Source organism: Bos mutus, chromosome X (genome assembly GCF_027580195.1).
Source record: "Bos mutus isolate GX-2022 chromosome X, NWIPB_WYAK_1.1, whole genome shotgun sequence".
NCBI classification, from domain to species: Eukaryota; Metazoa; Chordata; class Mammalia; order Artiodactyla; family Bovidae; genus Bos; species Bos mutus.
Window position 1 is genome coordinate 65,538,312 of NC_091646.1, and position 21,886 is coordinate 65,560,197.

General features: G+C 36.2%; 1 protein-coding gene and 1 pseudogene across 4 annotated transcripts in view; one reads left to right on the top strand and one right to left on the bottom strand.

The window, feature by feature from the left end:
* The window catches only part of LOC102280738 (alpha-1,2-mannosyltransferase ALG9 pseudogene), a 38,894-nt pseudogene extending 22,514 nt beyond the window's left edge, over positions 1–16,380 (bottom strand).
* The window catches only part of ATRX (ATRX chromatin remodeler), a 284,375-nt gene that overhangs the window by 22,766 nt on the left and 239,723 nt on the right, over positions 1–21,886 (top strand). The window contains exon 1 of one of the 4 annotated variants that reach the window (XM_070366290.1): positions 15,745–15,833. The exons of the other annotated variants lie outside the window; for them this stretch is intronic. The gene's annotated coding sequence lies outside the window, so the exon portion shown is untranslated. Of the gene's footprint in view, positions 1–15,744; positions 15,834–21,886 lie in introns of those variants that run through there. 4 annotated transcript variants of the gene reach the window in all.

Here is a 21,886-nt window from a genome sequence, read left to right on the forward strand (position 1 = left end):
TCCGTTTTGGCTCAGCCATTTCATTCTTTGTGGAGCTATTAGTAATTGCCCTCCACTCTTCCCCAGTAGCATATTGAACAGCTTCTGACTTGCAGGGCTAATCTTCCCACGTCATACTTTTTCCATTTTAATACTGTCCATACGTGCCCTGACGTTTCACTTTCATGCATTGGAGAAGGAAATGGCAACCCACTCCAATGTTCTTGCCTGGAGAATCCCAGGGACGGTGGAGCCTGATGGGCTGCCATCTATGGGGTTGCACAGAGTCCAACACGACTGAAGCGACTTAGCAGCAGCAGCAGCAGCATACGAGCCCTGAATGGCATGGCTTGTAGGTTCATTGAGTTATGCAAGCCCCTTCGCCATGACAAGGCTGTGATCCCTGAAGGAGAAATGAAGATAATAGTACATACTTGAGGTGGTTCTGAGGATTAATAAGATCATGCATAATAAGCATTTAGAAATAGTACTTGGGAAATAATAGATACTCATTAAATGTTAGCTATGTTTTTTGTTTATATCAGCATATGTGTATATTAATCATGTTTGAATCTTCTGTGGGAACACCTAGTGAGGTGTCAGGCAAGGGACACTTAAATGAACGCCTTGGATGTGTTTATGAAGTGAATTCATAAATAAGCATTAATCCAATTTTAATTGTATATAACCAGAAATGAGTTTAAACTCCAGATTTCTTTCTGTTGTTTTTTAATTGAAGTGTAATTGATGTACTTCTTACTACTGTTGTAAATACTTATATATAAATTTGAGTCCTTATTGTCTACAGGCCACTTTTCTAAGGTATGACCCTGAATTGGGTATTAAAGTAATAGTCTCTATATATTTAACTACTTGTATTCTGGACAGTTACAAGCATATTCAAAAGGAAGAAAATAGAACCGTCTAAGTACGTGATACCATCTTCAATAGTTATCTCATGGTTAATTGAATTTTCTATTTCTGTTTAATACATACTGACCTAAGTACCCCCTCACTGGATTAGTTTTAAACAAATTCTGGATGTCACATTATTGTATTGAAGTTTTTTTAAAAAAACTATACTATGATGTATTTCCCTGAAACCAGCTAGTATTTGCAAAAGGACAAGTGGATGCTTTTTTCTTTTGATACTAATGCAAAAATCAGATTGCCTTCCTGACTTCTGTTACGTGATAGTGTTTTAGATGTTTGGAGTCCATCCATACTTAAAGTGTAGAAGCTAGTATACTCTCACATTGGAGAAGGCAATGGCACCCCACTCCAGTACTCTTGCCTGGAAAATCCCATGGATGGAGGAGCCTGGTGGGCTGCAGTCCATGGGGTCGCTAAGAGTCACACACCACTGAGCGACTTCACTTTCACTTCTCACTTTCATGCATTGGAGAAGGAAATGGCAACCCACTCCAGTCTTCTTGCCTGGAGAATCCCAGGGACGGGGGAGCCTGGTGGGCTGCCGTCTCTGGGGTCGCACAGAGTCGGACATGACTGAAGCGACTTAGCAGCAGCAGCAGCATGCTCTCACATTATTAAGGTATAAAATTTTCAACATTTTCTTCTGAAATACTTCAGACTTTGGGGAATGATTTTACATATATTCACCACCTAGATTCTACCTTTAACATTTTACTACACTTGTTTTATCACATATTTTCCATGTATCTAACTCTAATGCAGCAATCCATCTTGTTTTTTTTACTCATTTCAAAGTAAATTCCAACAATCAGTATAATTAAAGTTCAGTTTTTAAAGCTGTTTTTTCAACTGTTTTTTTTTTTCAGATTTCTTTTTGTGTAAACTTTATTTTTGTGAATGATCTGAAGTTCTGAATTGTGGCCACTCATAGTCTCTGTGGTTTCAGTGCTTTTCATTTTGAACTTCGCTTTCATATACCGTGAACCTTTATTAGATTATGTAGGTTACATACCAGTAATTAATATTTAACCAAACTAAAGTAGCATGAATAATGAGAATTTTGCATATGTGTTTTCACTGGTTTTTAAAGAAAATTTATTTTAGGAAATAATTGTGTGTCCCATTGTGGTATGTTAAACTAATATGTAATTTTAGTAATCTCTTTTAAATTTTTCTATTTAACAGTTAATGTCAGGGTCCGATCCCCTGGAGGAGGGCACAGCAACCCACTCTAGTATGCTTGCCTGGATAATCCCATGGACAGAGGAGTCTGGTGGGCTACAATCCATGGGGTCACTGAGAGTCGGACATGACTCAAGTGACTGAGAACACACTGAGGTCCATAAGTCACTGTTTTAGTGTTTAGCTCTTTTTCTTTGATCTTGGTATTCTGTAAAGTGTGTAAATATTGTTTGTTCTCCATATGACTACATGCCTCATGACAGAAAAATCTATTTACCACATTATGAACTTTTTGAATGCTCATAATAGCCATGTGGGGCTTCCTAGGTGGTGCAGTGGAAAAGAATTCGCCTGCCAAAGACGCAGGGTATGCTGGTTTGATCCCTGGGTCGGGAAGATCCCTTGAAATAGGAAATGGCAACCCGGTCCAGTATTCTTGCCTGGAGAATTTCACAAAGGAGCCTGGAGGGCTATAGTCCATGGGTTTGCAAAGAGTTGGACAGAACTGAACACACATTCAGTAGCTATATAGTAAATGCTGTTGAGTAAATAAATGAGATAATTTTATCAATTCATATTGCAACTTTGTTTTTTTGGTTCAGTATTTTGGGGATTTTGAGGTAGCTTTAGATATGCACTGTTCAGTACAATAGCCATTAACTGTCTGTGGCTATTGAGCACCTGAAATGTGGCCAGTGTACATTGAGATGTGCTGAAAGTATATTTGCACACAGGATTTTGAAGACTTACTATGCAAAAAAGTAAAATATCTCATTACTAATTATTTTATATTAATTATATATTGAAATGATAATTTGGATATATTGGACTAAGTAAGATTAAAATTAATTTCACCTGCATTTTTTAAAATGTGACTTCTGCTGCTAAGTCACTTCAGTTGTGTCCGACTCTGTGCGACCCGATAGACGGCAGCCCCCCAGGCTCCTTTGTCCCTGGGATTCTCCAGGCAAGAAGACTGGAGTGGGTTGCCATTTCCTTCTCCCAAATGGCTTCTAGAAAATTGTAAATTATATTTCTGGCTTACATTATACCTCTGTTGAACAACACTGATCTGGATTGCTCGTTTTTCATTTCATTAGTTTTCAGTTGAATGGGTATACTACAATTTATCTGTATACCATAGGTGGATATTTAGAATATTTTTCTAATTTGGTACTATTAAAAAATGTTACTGAGAACATTCTTAAATGTTTCTCTGCACATGTGCTAGAGCTTCTTTAGGAGGTCAGTTCTGTTTTTTATTATAAGATAATTGCCAAATTGGTATCCATAATGGTTTTACTAATTTACACTTCCACTGGCAATTTGAGAATTTTCTTATTCTATATTTCTCCATTCTGGCCAATGTGTTTTTATAGACAATTGTAACTTAACCCTTAAATTAACAGCTTAAGCAAGCACTGGTAATTCTTTAAGTTTCTCCTAGTGAATCTTTTGTAATAGTCAGTGCACATAGCCCTTTTTTCTGTACTACTTATATTCTGAATAGATAAAAATTGATTTTAAAATTTTGCAGCCATAATGCAGACCCTATTAGTAGGCAGCTACAGTTCTTGCAACAAAAGTATATCTATCTTTTTAAGTGCCGTTAGCTTGAGAAAAAGCTTCTGGCATCTTTCTTTACAGGATGGGATACTATACTGACATTAAAAATTGTTTTAGAAAATAATACTGCAGAAGATTATTCACTACATATTAATGGAGAGGAAAGGTTGCAAAACAGTTAAGTAACCATTCAATTTTGTTAAAAAAAAATTCCCCAACATGTATGCTAACATCAGCTGACATTATATTGTGTACTTCGCACCTCTTCATATTCCATTTTCTCTAGTGGACTTACTAGGGACAGAGGATGTGGAGGGTGTCCTTAGCAACAATAAGCTAAAACTTCCACACCTGGAATAAAATTATAGGCTAGAGAGAGTGACTAAATGTGCTGTAATTGTTCCCATTTTAAATATTAAATATCAGGCTTTCCTTAAGGTACAAATGGACCCAAACTATATTATTCTTTACCTGTTGTTTTTTCAGTATTAGAGAAACTTTTCCAAGAATTAGAAATTGTCATTTAACTTCAATAAGAAGTCTATTTGCATTTGATATTTTCTACTCTTTTGGAAAGAAAATAGTGGAAAATGGATTAATCTTCAATCCTTTGGAATAAAATTTAGATGGTTTGAGCTCTGGTCTCAAATTAGTTTCATTTGGAATTACCTGATAAAAGGTTAGATTTGGGTTCAAAGCCAGTTCTGTAATCTTTGAAAAGTTACCCAACAACCAAGTTGTTTTTTCACTTATGCAGTGAATATGGTAATACCTACATGAAAATCTTTATCACCTGCCTAGCATAGTGTAAACACTTAATAAAATTGAGTTGCTTTATCTCTTCCTTTTCTGTTTTTCAGAGTAGATGCAGTTAATAGCTGGAGACAGAATTGATTAGGTATCAATTTCATGAAAAGAACTATGAATAGTTTTGATGTACATATCAAAAAAAATAGAGAAGTTACCATGTAAGTTGATTCTGATTTTTCATACCTTCCCCCTCAGGTATCTATCACCTGGAGTATTGAGTTCATTATACTCTAATGATAAGCCAAACACTGTGTTTTCAAAGATGATCTCATCTGTTTATATATCTTTTGCTTCTGGAATGATAGCTTTGCTCTTGTAAGAAAGTTAATGCTATCAGCAGACCTTAATGAGCGGTTATAAAACTCCTTTTAGCTAGTGCTTGCACTGTAGATTTTATCTGATTCCGTTTTTATTGATTAGGAACATAAGCTATATACTTTATCTGGAGAAATTTGCTATAACTCCCCTAGAATTGAATAGGGGTCCACAAACTAAATGATCGCCCTAGTAGGTTGTGGATGGATTTTGTTAAAGCACTGAATATTTAGTTACAGATACAGGAATGTGTATGTGGCTTTGTCTTTTCTCAGAAAACCTAAATTTTGTTTTTCTCCTCTTTCCTCTTTACCAAGATAGAAATAAGAATTTTATTTACACTAAGTTTCAGTATTGTTTGCAGTACAATAAATAGGGATATAGATTTACTCTGAAGTTCTAGGGGAAAATAGGTTTTGTTACAATGGGCAAAGTAAAATTGCATTTCTGCTTTATCAGAGGATAGTTTGTATTTTATCCTATTTAAATCTAAATTCATTCCCTTTGAGCTACAATATACTTCATCTTGATAAAAACCTTCCAAAGGCTTCTTCTTTTGAAAGATCTTAGTATGTTTTTGTTAGAAAATACAGTGATACTTGTACTTATTTTTCTGTTACAGTGAATAGAATATATTGAATTTAAATAGATGTACCTTGAGTGGAGTAAATTTAAGCTTTTCAAATATTTATGCATATTTCTCATTCTCAACTGTTCTTTATTTTTCCTTGATTCTGTATAAAAGCATTGCAATTTTCTCTTTTAATAAAGGAAACATCCATGGTTCAGTGTTTGTTTTCCAAGGTATACATCAGGAAATTCCTGATTCTATAGCAAAATTTGCTTTTTAAAATAGAGGTTAGCAGGTATTGGAAACAAGGTTAAGAGTTTTCACTCTAAAGGAACCTATACAAAAATTAGGTGGAAAACAATTACACATACTAGAGATTTAAAAGTATTAGGAAATTCACAGTTATAAGCATGTTTCCCCTTTCTTCCATAGATTATTCCTGGGATATTTAACAGCCTTTTTTTGCCATTAGAGTTTGAATTCCTTAAGGTCATGTCTTATGTATTTATTTTTTATTGCAGTACTAAGTACTCAGAATAAATATATTCAGCATTTGTTAAATATTATAAAATGAAATAAGTGAATCTTATTCCTCATGAATAAAAAGTGAAGTCTGACTGATTTATGTTTAAAACTCTCTATGTCAGTTTGGGAAGAGTTTAAATAGAAGTTTTTTAGGCAAGAAGTATTTGTGAAGCTAACCTGAATAACCTTTGTACCTTTAATATATCTTGTTTTGGGACTCAAAGAGAAGGTCTTGTATTTTACTAGTGCCTTGTTTGTTGTAGTGCATTTTGGATACTGTTTTCAGGAAAATAAAATTTGTTTTATAAGATGATTATTCTATGATGTCAGTGATAGATATGACCTGTCATCTCATATACTTAATTTTTATATCCTTAGATTGCTGGGAGGCCTGAGTGATTTTTTGAGATGATATAAAAGAGATACCAGTGTTATTTCCTGTTTTAGTATTTTTTTGTTCGCCTCCCTTTTTTTGGTAAAGTAACATATCTACTACTATGGACAAGAATCCCTTAGAAGGAATGGAGTAGCCATCATAGTCAACAAAAGAGTCCAAAATGCAGTACTTGGATGCAGTCTCAAAAATGACAGAATGATCTGTTTGTTTCCAAGGCAAACCATTCAATATCACAGTAATCCAAGTCTATGCCCCCGACTAGTAGTGCTGAAGAAGTTGAGGTTGAATGGTTCTATGAAGACCTACAAGACCTTCTAGAACTAACACCCAGAAAAGATGTCCTTTTCATTATAGGGGACTGGAATGCAAAACAAGGAAGTTAAGAAATACCTGGAGTAACAGGCGAATTTGGCCTTTGAATACAGAATGAAGCATGGCAATGGATAATAGAGTTTTGCCAAGAGAACGTGCTGGTCATAGCAAACACCCTCTTCCAATTAAGAGGAAGATAGCATTTAATTCCCTTATTTGTGGCACAAGATTTTTACCAGATGGTGTGATACATTGATCCTTCCTATGTCCCACTATAAAATTACTATTAAAAATTAATCTTAAATAGAAAGAATAATAAAATAATAAGATTCAGGTAGGATTCAAGACCAAAAATATCTTATCATAGAGAATAGAGATTGTAAAACCCTATTGTAAAACTTTGTGCTCTGTGTGGACATAGAGTGTGGACACTTGATTTTTTTTTCTTAATACTAAATGTGGAATTTTTCATAAAGCAGAGCTTCATGAAAGGCTTGATATTCTAGTGTGAGATCCTGGGTAGAGGAAACTTGTGCTTTTTCTACCTCATTTTTAATATAGTCAATCCTTGTTCACTGCTACATGGCCTCAAAAGCACCAAAGTAATTATCTAGTTTGACAGATATAGTTTAAAAAAGGTATAGTTGAGAGATTTATTTTAATTTCTGTTTCCATCCCATAGTTTTATAATCTGTGCTGAACCAAAAAATTCAAGCATTAACAGATTGATTACTTTCTAATCACTGCTTTTAAAGCTAAAGAAATTGAAGTAATATCCTCAGATCATGTTGAAACTTCTACTGAGTCAGTTTTTTCCCTAGTTTTTGTTCAGGGTAAAAATTATATGAAAGGTCTAAATTCTAGTGCAGTTGTTGTTAGAAGATCTCTTAACTCAGTCAATGTCCAAGTCACTTTCTAAAAAATAACAAATTTATTGATATAAATCACCTACCACAGTCCATTCATTTAAAGAGTACAATTTGGTGGTTTTAGTGTCTGTCAGATCAGTATAGCCTTCACTACAATATTCATCACTTCAACAGAAATCCTCTACCAATTAGTGGTTACTCCTCATTTTCCCTTATATCTCTACCCCAGATCCTGTCAACCACTATTTTACTTTCTATCACTATGGATTTGTGTATTTTGAATATTTCCTATGAAAGGAACCATACAGGATGTGGTATTTCATGACTGAATACATTCATTTAGCATATTTTCAAGGTATATCCATATTGTAGCATGACTCAGAACTTTATTCATTAATATTGCTGAAAAATATTCATTTATTTAATGGATATGTGGTTTCTGTTTTTTGGTTACTATGAATCATGCTGTTGTCAACATTTGCATATAAATTTTTGTATGTTTAACTTTCTGAGGAGCTGTAAAAACTTTTTCAGTTTTGTATTATTTCACAAATAGTATAGTGCTTATCTGTTTTATATTCACATCAGCAGTGTATGAGGGTTCCGATGTTTCCACATCCTCACTAATAACCTCCTAATATCTTTTTGTTGTTGTTGTTGTTGATATACCCTTTTATTTATTTATTTATTTATTTTTTGCTTTTGTCTTTTTTTTTTTTTAATTTTTTATAACTTTAAAAAAATCATGTGTTCCCCATCCTGAACCCTCCTCCTCCTCCTCTCCACACCATCCCTCTGGGTCGTCCCAGTGCACCAGCCCCAAGCATCCAGCATCGTGCATTGAACCTGGATTGGCATCTCGTTTCATACATGACGTTTCACATGTTTCAATGCCATTCTCCCAAATCTTCCCACCCTCTCCCTCTCCCACAGAGTCCATAAGACTGGTCTATACATCAGTGTCTCTTTTGCTGTCTCGTATACAGGGTTATCGTTACCATCTTTCTAAATTCCATATATATGCGTTAGTATAACCTCCTAATATCTTTTAAATCTTTTAAATGATACCCATTCTTGTGGGTGTGAAGTAGTATCTTGTGTTTATTTTTACTGTGGTAAAGTATACATATTATGATATTTATCATTTTAACCATTTGTAAATTTGCAATTCAGTGGCATTAAATGGAGAGGGCAATGACACCCCACTCCAGTACTCTTGCCTGGAAAATCCCATGGATGGAGGAGCCTGGAAGGCTGCAGTCCGTGGGGTCGCTGAGGGTCGGACATGACTGAGCGACTTCACTTTCACTTCTCACTTTCATGCATTGGAGAAGGAAATGGCAACCCACTCCAGTGTTCTTGCCTGGAGAATCCCAGGGACAGGGCATCCTGGTGGGCTGCTGTCTATGGGGTCGCACAGAGTCAGACTGAAGTGACTCAGCAGCAGCAGGCATTAAATACATTGACAATATGTAACAGCCACCACCATCTACCCAGAACTCCATCATTCCCAACCAAAAGCTCTGTACCCATCTTGATACTCTCTTTAATAAATGGTGCGGTGTCCATTGAATATCAACATGTGAAAGAAAGAAGGTTGAAGTGTTACCTTACACCATATACAACTAAAAATGAATCAAATACCTAAATTTGAGAGCTAAAACTGTGGCCCTTAGAAAACTTAAGGGCCTTGAATTTGTCTGTACTATTCCAATCACTTGCTCAGTCGTGTCTGACTCTGTGACTGCACGAACCACAGCAAGCCAGGCCTTCCTGTCCATCACCAACTGCCGGAGTCTACCCAAACCCATGTCCATTGAGTCAGTGATGCCATCCAACCATCTCATCCTCTGTCATCCCCTTCTCCTCCTGCCCTCAATCGTTCCCAGCATCAGGGTCTTTTCAAATGAGTCAGCTCTTTGTATCAAGTGGCCAAAGAATTGGAGTTTCAGCTTCAACATCAGTCCTTCCAATGAACACCCAGGACTGATCTGCTTTAGAATGGACTGGTTGGATCTCCTTGCACTCCAAGGGACTCTCAAGAGTCTTCTCCAACACCACAGTTCAAAAGCATCAATTCTTCGGCACTCAGCTTTCTTTATAGTCCAACTCTCACATCCGTACATGACCACTGGAGAAACCATAGCCTTGACTAGACGGACTTTTGTGGACAAGTAAAATTTCTGCTTTTTAATATGCTGTCTAGGTTGGTCATAACTTTCCTTCCAAGGAGTAAGCATCTTTTAATTTCATTGCTGCAATCGCCATCTGCAGTGATTTTAGAACCCCAAAAAATAAAGTCAGCCACTGTTTCCCCATCTATTTGCCATGAAGTGATGGGACAGGAAGCCATGATCTTAGTTTTCTGAATGTTGAACTTTCAGCCAACTTTTCCACTATCCTCTTTCACTTTCATCAAGAGGCTCTTTAGTTCTTCTTCACTTTCCACTATAAGGGTGATGTCATCTGCATATCTGAGGTTATTGATATTTCTCCTGGCAGTCTTGATTCCAGCTTGTGTTTCCTCAAGTCCAGCATTTCTCATGATGTACTCTGCGTAGAAGTTAAATAAGCAGGGTGACAATATACAGCCTTGATGTATTCCTTTTCCTATCTGGAACCAGTCTGTTGTTCCATGTCCAGTTCTAACTGTTGCTTCTTGACCTGTGTACAGGTTTCTCAACAGGCAGGTCAGGTGGTCTGGTATTCCCATCTCCTTCAGAATTTTCCACAGTTTATTGCGATCCACACAGTCAAAGACTTTGGCATAGTCAATAAAGCAGAAATAGATGTTTTTCTGGAACTGTCTTGCTTTTTCCATGATCCAACGGATGTTGGAAATCTGATCTCTGGTTCCTCTGCCTTTTCTAAAACCAGCTTGAGCATCAGGAAGTTCACGGTTCACATATTGCTGAAGCCTGGCTTGGAGAATTTTGAGCATTACTTTACTAGCGTGTGAGATGAGTGCAATTGTGTGGTAGTTTGAGCATTCTTTGGCATTGCCTTTCTTTGGGATTGGAATGAAAACTGACCTTTTCCAGTCCTGTGGCCACTGCTTAGTTTTCCAAATTTGCTGACATATTGAGTGCAGCACTTTCACAGCATCATCTTTCAGGATTTGGAATAGCTCAACTGGAATTCCATCACCTCTACTAGCTTTGTTTGTAGTGATGCTTTCTAAGGCCCACTTGACTTCCCATTCCAGGATGTCTGGCTTCGTAGGTGAGGGTGAGTGAGTGATTACACCATCGTGATTATCTTGGTCGTGAAGATGTTTTTTGTATAGTTTTTCTGTGTATTCTTGCCACCTCTTCTTAATATCTTATGCTTCTTTTATACCATTTTTGTCCTTTATTGTGCCCATCTTTGCATGAAATGTTCCCTTGGCATCTCTAATTTTCTTGAAGAGATCTCTAGGCTTTTCCATTCTGTTGTTTTCCTCTATTTCTTTGCACTGATTGCTGAGGAAGGCTTTCTTATCTCTTCTTGCTATTCTTTGGAACTCTGCATTTAAATGGGTATATCTTTCCTTTTCTCCTTTGCTTTTCACTCCTCTTCTTTTCACAGCTATTTGTAAGGCCTCCTCAGACAGCCATTTTGCTTTTTTGCATTTCTTTTGCTTGGGGATAGTCTTGATTACTGTCTCCTGTACAATGTCACAAACCTCCATCCATAGTTCATCAGGCACTCTGTTTATCAGATCTAGACCCTTAAATCTATTTCTTACTTCCACTGTATAGTCATAAGGGATTTGATTTAGGTCATACCTGAATGGTCTAGTAGTTTTCCCCACTTTCTTCAATTTAAGTCTGAATATGGCAATAAGGAGTTTATGATCTGAGCCACAGTCAGCTCCCGGTCTTGTTTTTGCTGACTGTATAGAGCTTGTCAGTGGTCTCTAAATAAGATGCTAAAAACAGAGTCAAGAAAAGAAAAATAGATAATATGGACCTAATTAAAATAAAAAATTTGTGTGTTAAAGCACAGTCTCCATAGTGAGAAGACAACCCACAGAAAAAATGTTTGCAAATCATTTATTTGACAAGTGTTTAATTTCCAGAATACATAAAGAAAATTTGCAACTCAGCAGCAAAAACACAACTCAGAAAGTGTACCAAGGACTTGAATAGACATCCATTTACTTTTTTAAAAAAATGTGATAAGGTACACATAACATAAACCTTTTTAAAGTTTACATTTCAATAGTGTTATGTACATTTTTGCCATTTTTAGATTGTTGTACAGCCAATCTCCAGATCTTTTTCATCTTGCAAAACTGAACCTCTATACCCTATAAAGAATAACTCCGTATTTCCCTTAGCTTCTCTTTATTTATAGTCAATGTCTTTAAAGTGGTGTCTTTAAATATATATAAAGACAACATATATATGAGTCTTGGTTGAGTCAACTCTGACATCTGATTATATCCACCTCATGTTCTTGACATTTTCTGACTCTTAGTGAATTTAGATCATTCACATTAAAGTGAATTTTGATGTAATTGGTTTAATACCTGCCATGTTTATAACTTTGTTCATTGTGCTTGTTTTCTTCTTTATCTTTTTTGTCCTTTGGTTTTAATTGAACATTTCTATGATTTCATTTTATTTCCTCTTATAAATTATACTTCTTTAAACATTTTTATTGATTGCCTTATAGTTTGCAATATACATTTATAACTAATCTCAGACCCTTTTTAAATAACACTATACCACTTCAGGAGAAGGGCATGGCAACCTACTCCAGTATTCTTATGTATAGAATCTAATGACAGAGGAGCCTGGCTGGGTACAGTTCATAGGGTCACAAAGAGTCGGATATGACTAAAGTGATTGAGCACACATGCATACCTCTTCACAAGTAGTGTGGATACGTTATAACAGTATTCCCAATTCCTCTTCTTATCCATAAGCTATAACCACCCAATGCATTTTTTGCTATTACTAGTTTGGACAGTTGACTATTAAGTCAGTTAAGGATAAGAAACATGAGAGATGTTATTTTACCTTCACTTATTTCTCATCTAATGCTCTCTTCCTGTCTTTATGTAGGTGTGTACTTCTGACCTGTATAATTTTCTTTCTCTTTGAAGAACTTCTTTCAACATTTCTTGCAGGGAAAAGCTACTGTCAGCAAATGCCTTTGGTTTTTGTTTGAGAAAGTCTATTTTTCTTTTACTTTTGAAGAATCATTTTACTGGATACATTATTCTAGCTTGGTGAGATATTTCATTCTGCTTTCTTCTTGCTTGCATGGTTTTGGACAATATGTAAGATCGAATGCTTATCCTTGATCCTCTATAGATAATATTTTTTTTCCTGGCTTTTTAAAAGATTTTTCTCTTTGGCTTTGTTTTTCTGCTGTTTGCATATGAGAAAACTAGGTGTAGATATTTAGTATTTACACTGCTTGATATCCTTCTTCTCTGGTATCTGTCATTAATTTTGGAAGCTTTTCCACCGTTCTTTTATTTCAAACATTTCTTCTGCTATTTTCATTCTTCTCTGTATTTCAGTTACATTTATGCTACAACTTCTGTAATTGTCCTACAGTTATTAGTTTTTCTGTTCCCTTTTATTATTTTTTCTCTTTGCATTTCAGTTCAAAAGGTTTATATTGACATTATCCTCACTGATTGTTTCCTCTTCAGTCTCATTGATTCTTTCATTGGCTGTGTCCATCAAAGGCATTCTTTCTTATATAGTGTGTTGGCTTTGTAGCATTTTCTTTTCTTTATTTGAGTTTTCATCTCTGCTTACATTACACATCTATTCTTGCAAGCTGCTCACTTTATCCCTTAAGAATCCTTATTGTATTAGTTATAGTTATTTAAAATTTACCTATCTGATAATTCCAAAACTCTTTGTCTTCTCTGAGTCTGGTTCTAATGCTCTCTTTGTGACTTTAGATTGTGTTTTTTCTTGCCTTTTAGTAGGACTTGTAATTTTTTGAAAGCTGTATGTAATAAGAAATGAGGTAGTCAGGCTTTTAGTGTGAGCTTTTATGTTAACATGGCAAGGAATGAGGCTGTGTTTAAAGTTTGCTGTAGCTGTTTATACCAGAGCCTTTATTTCTTCTAGTTTCCTTGTTTTAGTTTTTTTTTTTTTTTCTTCCCTTTTGTCTTTGGGTATTCTTAAGAATTCCTTCTTAAACAGAATTTGTATCTTATAGCTTTCCCATTTGTAATTCTATTTTATTATATTAAATCCCAGGAGTTGGAGAGGGAAACTGATCTTATACCCTTGTCCCTGGGCTGTGACCTTCAGAAATGTTTCTTAGCCTTTCCCCTCCCTACTTAGGTGAGGTAGGAAAGCTGGAGGAGGCTGAGGTTGTCTAATTGCTCTTCCTTTAGGTAGATAATGCTGTGGTGTAGTAGTTTACCTTGAGAGCATGACTTTGTTAAAAAGAGAATGTTCTGGGTGTATTTTAATATTTAATATGGTTACTTTCCCCTCCTTCTACTTAAGGTGCAGTAGGATTTTTTTCCCCTCAGATCTTTCTCATGAAAACCTGAAAACCTTTTGGGACTCCTGTAGGTAAAACCCAGCAAAGTGTGCCTCCCATTCCAACTGGGAACCCAGGATTTTTTTTTTTTTTTAACTCTCAGGCTAATCCTTTTTGGCTTCCCATAATTCATCAGTTACTGTTGAAGTGTTCTCACTTCAGAAAAAAATGTGATTTTCTGTATCGGCCTGTTTTCCTTTTTTTTTTTTTTGGTGATATGTTCTGTGTCCTTGGGCTTCCCTGGTGGCTCAGCAGTAAAGAATCTGCCTGCCAATGCACAAGACACAGATTTAATCCTCAGGTGGGGAAGATCTCCTGGGAAAGGAAATGGCAACCCACTCCAGTATTCTTGCTGGAAAATTCCATGGACAGAGGAGCCTGGCAGGCTACAGTCCATGCAGTTGCAAAAGAGATACAACTTGGTAACTAAACAACAGCAACCTGTGACCTCAGGTCTCTAATGGATCTAAGAAAACTTACTGATTTTCAATTTATCTTTTTTCTTGTTGTGAGTATAGTAGTGAGACTTCTAAGCTGCTTACTTTTTGTAGCTCACTGTTTTTTTTTTTTTTTTCTGTTTGTTTTGGCTTTTTAAAATAAATGAACCCATGTGAAATAATGTAACTGCGGCTTTTCCGGATCCTCTCCTTTGTTTAGAATGCTTGTGTAACATCTTTCAGGGCTTGATCTTTGTGAGAATCAGGTTCCAATTTCAGTTGGAAGTTTTAGAAATTGAATTTAAAACGATTTGTTTTTCTTACTGTTAGCACCTTATGTTTAATTGCTGCTGTATCCAAATAAGGATAGTATGGTAAGCTCAGTGGATTAATCATGCGTAGTAAAACTAGAGAACTTAGGTAATTTAATGTATTCATAGTGTTTTTATTAAAAATTAAATGAAAAATTAATGAATATATGCAAAATAATAAAGCAATGAACAAAGATGAAAAATTTTGGAAATGTATGCTATAGTAATTGAAGGTATCAATACTTTTTTTGAAATATTCTGAGTTTTGAGAATTATCTATTAGCATAACTACTTTTCCTATTCATTAAGTTAATTAGTCACTATGCCTTCACTTCTTTTGAAGAATGCAGTATAGGGTTGGATTTGATTAGAGATAGAATTCCTGATTTTCTATTACAAGTGCAAATTATTTAATTTGCTTTTACTAAATGCTTACTTCATTTACCAAATAAGTGTATTTTTTTTGTGTGTGTATCAGACAGACTTTTTTACAAATGTTACAAGCAATGACCTGGAGAGAGTCCTGTCTGTGGAATCACCATTTAACAAGATGATTATCCTTTGGGGCCATAGGCATGGTGCTAACCTCCACTTTTCTTTGGTTTGTTTTGCTTTCTGGGGTTTGAGGATGGTATAGTTTGCATGCACTGTATACTGATCTGACAGGAAGAGACATAGAACTTTGAAGATCTGGAAGCATCAAGGAATGGTCTGTAGGCCAAGTTGATCCATTCTTCTCTATTGGATGAATATTTTGGCTCCTGGTTTGTTACTCTCATGGTGTCCAAATCCACTAGCATTTACTGATGTCAGTATATCTGGATGGCTCCTCTAGGTTCTGGTCATTCATATCAGTAGGAACAATCTGTAGGCCAGTGTTCCCTCTGGAAAAGGTTTTGGTAGCTGGCCTCTGAACTGTAATGGAATGAACTGAAGCTGCCAGTTATTGGGCAGAAGGAAGCTGCTGGGAAATCTATACCATTTTTTTCCCTTTACAGACATAAACAGCTTGGCCTTCTGGGACACTGTGGATGGTTGGGTCTGTGGCAGTTCAGTAAAATTCTGGATACAAATCAAGGGGCCCATAATACCCTCTGAACAGTGCCACAGAACAGGAAGAAGGTAAGAGTCTAAACAGGAAGAGTGTTCCTAACACCAGCCAATTTGATGTCAAACAGTATCATGCTCCAGGCGGTATTGCTGAACCATGAAGTGGTAACATTTCAGAAGTGCAGAAAGTGCCACAGCACCACAGAGACATATAAATGGATATACAGGGAAGAGAACTCTCTCTTCTTTATGAGGCTGGATGAAGAAAATTATAATTGAAATATACATTGGAACCAAGTCTTAAGTTGCATAGTCGTGTCTGACATTGTGACCCCATGGACTATAGCCCACCAGGCTCCTCTGTCCATGGGATTTTTCAGGCAAGAATACTAGAGCGGGTTTCTATGTCCTCCTCCAGGGGATCTTCCCAACCCAGGGATCGAACCCATGTCATGTGTGTCTCCTGTATTATAGGTGGATTCTTTACCATCTGAGCCACCAGGTAAGCCAGTGTTGGTGGCCTAAATTCTGATCATGAAATCTCTGCAGTAGGTATTCTATAAAAAATGTCAGTGAGCGAAGACCACACTAAAATTCAGAAATTCATTAATTAAATAAAAATACCGGAATTCTGTACCATAAAGATCAGGTCCATGAAGAGTAAAGACATTATACTAAACAATGTTGAGTGGTGCAGTCACCAAGTTTCTGTAATAGTAGCTGTCAGTGACTACCACAGTCACCAGAAGGAGAATTAGGGCAAACAGCAACCAATGAAAGAAACTCTTCCAACCTGTTTCATGACCAGCAAATCAGAGGCAATAGGTAAACCAAGAGCTACACTGAATGGCCAGCCTAAGATAGCCCCAGTTGCTAATCCAAGTATATTAATGGAAGTTTGTCTGTATACCAGCCAGTCATAACTATCAAGGTAGTGTACAAACAGAAACTTCTAGGAAGGAATGCTGATAATGAGCAAAAGATGTCAGTGCTGAGAACCAAGAAGGCTAACATTTGATGCACATGCAACCCAAACTTCTTACACATAGCCTTGTAAAAGTAGAGTTCACATAAATAGCTCACAAAAGCTAGTAGACATTATAAAATGTAAAATACAAGAATCTTGAAGTGAAATCACTCAGTTGTGTCCAACTCTTTGTGACCCCATGGACTGTAGCCTACCAGTTCCTCTGTCCATGGGATTTTCCAGGCAAGAGTACTGGAGTGGGTTGCCATTTCCTTCTCCAATAAGAATCTTAAAAATAAGCTGGGGAATATTCCCAAGCCTGAAACCCCTTCCCATAGATGAGGTAGTGTGTTGGTTCCCAGTAGTTGAGTGTTTCATCACAGTCAGAGATGTTGCTCTGGAGAGTAGCACATAACCTTGTTGAGAGCAGATACTTGAAAGCAGTAGATCCTTCTGGTACCCAGACCTGTCCTGCTTTATTCCCATATGTCCTGCACTCTAGGGTTTTTTCACTAGTAAAATGAGACCTGAGCTGGGGCATCTATTTAAGTCTGATGAATATCCAACATCCACCCACCCTGGTAGTGCAGAAGGAGCAGGATGAAGAGGCTGTGGGCCCTCCTGGCTGGAAGACTGGGCCAGGCACAGCCCCTCACTGTACAGGCATAAGCGCCTTTCTGAGCCTTGGTTCCCTGTAATAAAGTTTTCATGAAGTTTAAATCAGGTCAGTGTGTATAAAATGGATGTTAAAATTTGTCATGGTTATGTAAGGAAACCCGAGACAGTGTGGGCTAAGAAAAATTCCACCATTTACCCTAATGTTTGATTTTCCAGTGATTGGTATTCATTGGCATAGCAGCAACCTGTTTGGACCTTTATCACATTTGAGAGTAAAATCAAGGCATACAAAGTTTATAGAAAATTAGGCTTTATTTTATATTTTTGCATAGTTAATACTTGCCAGCAGTTAAAAGGACTTTTTGTAATTTTACTTGAATAAGGACATAAGTTAATAGACATACTTGAATGAATAGTAAACTTGTAGTAAATGAATTGTAGAAAATCTGTTGGATTAGTGAAAAGTCAATTGTGAATTACTATTTAATTTAAAACCTATATCTCCATGCACTTAGGAGTAATGCAATGAATTTATTATATTACAAAAATGTAGAAGAAAAAGTATCACTTAAAATTTTATCACACAGGTAATATTAATGTTTTTATTTTTTTGCAAATTTTTATTTACTTTGAAACATAGTTGTGATTATACTTCATGTTCAGTTGCTTTTTTTCGTTAAACATTGTAGCATGAAGTATTTTTTATATTGTAATTGAACTTTTTGGAATTTAAATGGCTGGTATGATATTGTAAGACTTAGGCATGACTGTTGAGCCATTATTATACATTTAAGTATTCATAGTTTTTTTGACCGTTGTAAATAGCTCATAGATCAATGTCTTGTGATTAAAGTTATTTCTTTAGAATTATTTTATTTGTGTAGATAAAAAAGAGGCAGAATTATGCAAGAGAATATCAAAGACTTATTGCTAAATTGTTTTCTAAATCCTTGTATTACCGTTGACCATATATGATAGTGTGTATTTCATAGCATATTATTCTACAATTAATAGTCATTTTTCCATTGAATATTTGATAGATTAAAAAGAGGTATTGCATTTAACACTTAAAAAATTTTATTTATATTAATTTTTGGCTGTGCTAGGTCCTTGTTGCTGCTTGGGCTTTTCTCTAGTTGTGGTCAGTGCTCGGGTTTCTCATTGCTTTGGCTTCTCTTGTTGTGGAGTATGGGCTCTAGAGCACAGGCTCAATAGTTGTGGTGCAGAGTTGTAGCTGCTCTGGGGCATGTTGCATCCTCCCAGATCAGGGATCCAACCTGTGTCTCCTACATTGGCAGGCGGACTCTTCACCACTGACCCACCAGGGAAGCCCCATTTAACACTTTTTATAGCATCTAGTAAGTTGTACTGTCATGTTTATTTCTTCATGCAGTTTGCTTACTGTTTAAAGGAAAATGTTCACAATTTTTTCAAGTTTCTATAAGGGAAATGGAGCAAAGTAGTATGTTTTGCATTGCTTTATTTATTTTTTGTTAGCTATAAATACCTTTATCTATTAACCAAAGGAATGTTCCTGTTTTTGTCTTATTGAAGTATAGTTGATTTATAGCTTCCCTGGTGACTCAGTGGTAAAGAATCCACCTGCCAATGCAGGAGATGTGGGTTCAGTCCCTGGGTTGGGAAGGTCCCCTGGAAAAGGAAATGGCAATACATTCCACTGTTCTTGCCTGGGAAATTCCATGGACAGAGGAGCGTTGCGGGCTACAGTCCATGGGGTCGCAAAAGTTGGACACAGTGACTAAACAACAACATATTTGATTTATAATGTTGTGTCAGTCTCTGCTGTACAACAAAGTGACTCAGTTATTCTCATGTACATATTTTTAAAAAAGTTAATTAATTTGACTGCTTCAGGTCTTAGTTGCGGCAGGTGGGATCTTTGTTGCGTCATGCAGGATCTTTCCTTGTGGCATGTGGACTCTTAGTTGTGGCACACAGACTCAATGGTTGTAACCTGTGGGCTCCAGAGTGTGCAGGCTTCAGTAGTTGTGGCATGTGCATTCTCTAGTAGTGGCTCATGGGCTCTATAGCACTTGGGCTTAGTAGTTTTGGTTTGTGGGCTTAGTTGCTCCCTGGCATGTGGGATTGCCAGGTGGGAACAATGTTAGTTGTTCAATCCCATCTTAGTTCCCTGACCAGGGATTGAAACTGTGTCCCCTGCATTGCAAGGTGAATTCTTACCGCTGGACCACCAGGGAGTCCATATACATGCTTTCAAAATGTTCTTTTCCATTATGGTTTATGTCAGGAGATTGGATATAGTTCTTTCTGCTAAACAGTAGAATCTTATTGTTTATCCATTCTAAATGTAATAGTTTGCATCTACCAACCCCAAGTTACCAGTGCATCCTTCTCACTCCCCTTCCCCCCAGCCTTGGCAACCAGAAGTCTGATCTCTGTGCCTATGAGACTTTCTGTTTTGTAGATAGGTTCATTTGTGCCATATTTTAGATTCCTTATATAAGTGGTATGATAAGGTATTGTCTTTCTCTTTCTGACTTCACTTAGTATGATAATCTCTACTTGCATCCATGTTGCTGCAAAAGGCATTAGTTTGTTCTTTTTTATGACTAAGTAGTATTCCGTTGTATATATGTACCATGGCTTCTTTATTCATTCATGGGTCAGTGGACCTTTAGGTTGTTTCCATGTTTTGGCTATTGTAAATAGTGATGCTATGAACATAGGGGTGCATGTATCTTATAGTTTTGTCTGGGTATATGCCCAGGAGTGGGATTGCTAGATCATATGGTGATTTTAATGTTAATCTTCTCAGGAACTTTCATATTGTTTTCCATAGTGGCTGCACCAACTTACATTCCCAGCCAACAACGTAGAAGGGTTCCCTTTTCTCCACACACTCTCTAGCATTTATTGTTTCTAGACGTTTAATGATGGCCATTCTGACTGGTGTGAGGTGATACCTCATTTTAGTTTTGATTTGCATTTCTCTAATAATTAGTGATGTTGAACATCTTTTCATGTGCTGTTTGACCATCTGTATGTCTTCTTTGGAGAATGGCTATTAAGGGTTTCTGCCCATTTTTTAATTGGATAGCTTTTTTTGTTGTTGAATTGTATGTGCTGTTTGTATATTTTGGAGGTTAAGCCCTTGTTGGTTGTATCAGTTGCAAATATTTTCTCCCATTCCATAGAAATAGTTTCCTTTGCTCTGCAAAAGCTGGTAGGTTTGACTAGGTCCCATTTGTTTATTTTTTCTATTGCCTTGGAAGACTTATATTTAAGTCTTTAGGCTACTTGAATATATTTTTGTGCATCGTGCGACTGTGTGTTCTAAATTCATTGAAATACATGCAGCTATCCAACTTTACTGGCAACACTTGCTAAAGAGATTTTTTTCCCCATTTTATATTCTTGACTCCTTTGTCAAAGATTAATTGACTATAAGTGTGTAGACTTCTGGGCTCTATAGTCTGTTATTTTTATTTGTATATCTGGTTTTGTACCAATACCACACTATTTTTTTAAATTACTGTAGCTTTGTAGTATTGTTTGAAGTCTGGGAGAGTTATGCCTCCTGTTTTGTTTTCATTCCTTAGGATTGATTTGGTGGTTTTGGGTCCTTTTTGGTTCCATATAAGTTTTTGGATTATGTGTTCTAGTTCTGTGGAAAATGTCATGGGTAATTTGATAGAGATCTCATTAAATATGTAGATTGCTTTGGCTAGTCTTGGCCATTTTAACAATGTTAATTCTTCCAATCGAAAAGCATGGCATATCTTTCCATTTCATTGAATTCTCTTTAATTTTCTATATTAATGTTTTATAGTTCTCAATGTATAAATCTTTCACTTCGTTAAGTTTATTCCTAGATATTTTATTATTTTTTGTTGCAATTTTAAAGCAACTTTTTTTTACGTTCCATTTCTGACATTTCATTGTTCATGTAAAGAAATGCAAACAATTTCTGGATATTAATCTTGTATCCTACTACTTAGCTTAATTCATTGATTAGATCTAGTAGTTTTTGTGTAGAGTACTTAGGGTTTTCTATATATTCTATCATATCATCTTCATGTAGTGACACTTTTACTTCTTCCCTTCCAAATTGGATACCTTTTATTTCTTGTCTGATTGCTGTGACTAAGACTTCCAATGCTATGTTGAATAGAAGTGGGATCCTTGTCTTGTTCCAGATTTTAGCAGAAAGGCATTTTGGCTTTTCCCATTGTATATTTCATTGGCTGTGGGTTTGTCATAAATAGCTTTTATTATGTTGAGATATTTTCCCTATATACTCAGTTTGCTAAGATTTTTTTTCATGAATGGATGCTGAATTTGTCAAATGCTTTTTCTGCACCTATTGAGATGATCATGTCGTTTTTGACTCCAGATTTTTGTTAATGTGGTATATTACATTGATTTGCATATGTTGAACCATCCTTGTGAACTTCGGATGAATCCCACATGGTCATGGTGTATGACCTTTTTTTTTTTCTTTAACAGGTTGTTTATTTATTTATATTTATTTTTGACTGCAGTGTATGTTTATTGCTGC